A 2,500-nucleotide genomic window follows, 5' to 3' on the forward strand; every position below is an offset into this window, starting at 1 on the left:
ACAGCACATCCTTGCTACCATGGATTAACATCACGTGATCCTGAGTACAAACTGCTTGCTTTAGACGACAAAGCGAGTCGACAGCCAGGGAATTCGCGGCAAGATGATTAAATCTGTCTGGAGAACATATGATGCTCCAGCAATTTGGAAATATCCCCAGTATTACAAGGAATCTAATAGTACCATGCTATCTGAATCTGTTAAACATGGGCTTCCAATGGCAGTACAGACAACCCAAAAAGGATGGAAGGTCAGCAAGACGAATAATTGCGGTATCTTATTCCAGAATACCATGTAATCCTAAGTAGCATTAGTTATAAGGAACTATGACAACTTTACTATCTCAGATAATAGAGAATGTAATTATACTACTTCCTTGATTGGGTGTGTAATAATTGCCATCCAGGGTTGTAACGGACGAGAGATTAAATCAAACGAAGTAGATTGTCTTAGTTGTTTTGCGTCTGAGCCTCGTTTGGCATCCCCTCCCTCCCTTTTGACACGGCTCACAGCCCCTGCTCCCCCTGCCCCTGCCCCTGCCAAAGTGCCTCCCACTTCGGAACAGTACCCCCCCCCCCCCCCGCTTCTGGTTACTCTGGCGCAGGTGCAGCTGGAGAGAGAGAGAGAGAGAGAGAGAGAGAGAGAGAGAGAGAGAGAGAGAGAGAGAGAGAGAGAGAGAGAGAGAGAGAGAGAGAGATAGAGAGCGAGAGAGAGAGAGAGAGAGCACATGGCCGGGCTTTTTGGACACGACCACATTTTTCCATATCCACCATCGAAGCCAAATCAGCCACCCAGAAAGATTCTTAACACACCACGCCGGAAGTCAGAACATGATGGATGCAAATAAGTGAACAGTTATCTCGAGTTACTCGGTTTTAAACTTTGGCGAAGATGGCTGATGCTGACGAAAGAGAAAGGGATATACCAAGTACAGCAAACGATGAGAAAAAGAGGGAGGGAGGGAGGGAGGGAGGGGAGGGGGAGGGGGAGGGGGAGGGGGAGGGGGAGGGGGAGGGGGAGGAGAGAGAGAGGGAGAGGGAGAGGGAAGGAGGGAGAGAGGGAGAGAGAGAGAGTAAGAGAGTAAGAGAGAGAGAGTAAGTGAGAGAGTAAAAGAGAGAGTAAAAGAGAGAGTAAGAGAGAGGAAGAGAGAGAGAGAAAGAGAGAGGGAGGGAGGGAGGAAGAAAGGGAGAGAGAGAGAGAGAGAGAGAGAGAGAGAGAGAGAGAGAGAGAGAGAGAGAGAGAGAGAGAGAGAGAGAGAGAGAGAGAGAAGGAGAGAGAGAGAAGGAGACATATGAAGGGAGGATAAACAAAAAATAGACAAAAAGGTTAAGGAAAGAGAAGGAATATGCGAAAGAGTTGGATCGGACGAACAAAGAATATGGAGAAGATGAGGGATAAGGAAGAAAACGAAAGGAGAAGAAGAGAGAGAGGGAAAAATGAGCGAGGTGGCAGCTTATTTCTGTCGCCCCCTAGCTATATCTGGTGTCGCTCAGTAAAGGTGACCGCGGCACGAGACGCCGCTGTCACGTGACCCATGCCAGGGCTGTGAAATTGCAAAAACAAATGAAAAATAAATTAAATACGCAAATATCTAAACGGCGGCAGGAGAATGTAAAACAGAATAAGCAACAGAGTGAAACGTTTTACTGCCTTCCCGAGTAGGTAAGTCTCTCGTGTCTGTCGGTGCTCAGACAACCACATTCTAACATAACCTTTTACAGTAACCATATGGTTATCGCTCAGTCGGTCAGATATCTTCAACTCTCATAGGCGTATAGAAGGGAGCAATAAATATGTACGCGGTGCATATGGCAATTTTCCATCTCCCATCTCGTGCACAAACAAGCGAGAAAACATACGCCAAGAAACTACGGAAGAAAGAAAAAGTGACTCGAAAAGTACTGTTTATTCTCGCATTCCGGAGTCTAAAGAGAGATCAGGCCAGAGAGAATAAAAGGCTATGGGTTTTCCTAAGGGCTCGATATCAGTTCGTAGAGGCACCTTGCACTTGAACCTCTTCAATCCATGAGTACTTTTATCTTGTACCTCGTAAACTTACAAGCGTTGGCCTTTAAGGAAACGACTGGTAGATTACGATGTAAGAGAGCTGGGAGGCGCTGAAAGGCAGATAAAGGACGGGAAAGGAAGAGCAAAGAGCACGAAAAAATAAACAGAGAAACAACAGTTTTAAGTAAAATGCAGGATACGTAATAACTGTACATCACGAAGAAGAAATGATCCCGAAAACTTGAAAGCATTTAGCGAGGGGAGGAAAGACAAACAAATAAAGAAGTGAAGGTAGATACAGAGAGAAAAATGGCGAGGGATCGTATATGATAACACACTGACGAAAAACATACAGATGGAGATAGTCAGACAGAGAATATAAATGTCAAAGACGCTTGCGAGGGCGAGGAAAATTAAAAAGGGGTTGCGCCAAGGGAAAACAAAGAAATTTATGATAATGGGAAAGCAAGGGAAGGACGATAATGGAAAATGA

At 45.4% G+C, this 2,500-nt stretch overlaps 1 protein-coding gene across 1 annotated transcript in view; it reads right to left on the reverse strand.

Moving 5' to 3' along the window:
* Nucleotides 1-2,500, reverse strand: part of LOC125043838 (carbonic anhydrase 2-like) — a 164,334-nt gene that overhangs the window by 73,054 nt on the left and 88,780 nt on the right. The gene's annotated exons all lie outside the window — the stretch shown is intronic.

The sequence above is a fragment of the Penaeus chinensis genome, chromosome 1 (assembly GCF_019202785.1).
Source record: "Penaeus chinensis breed Huanghai No. 1 chromosome 1, ASM1920278v2, whole genome shotgun sequence".
In the NCBI taxonomy this organism is placed as follows: domain Eukaryota; kingdom Metazoa; phylum Arthropoda; class Malacostraca; order Decapoda; family Penaeidae; genus Penaeus; species Penaeus chinensis.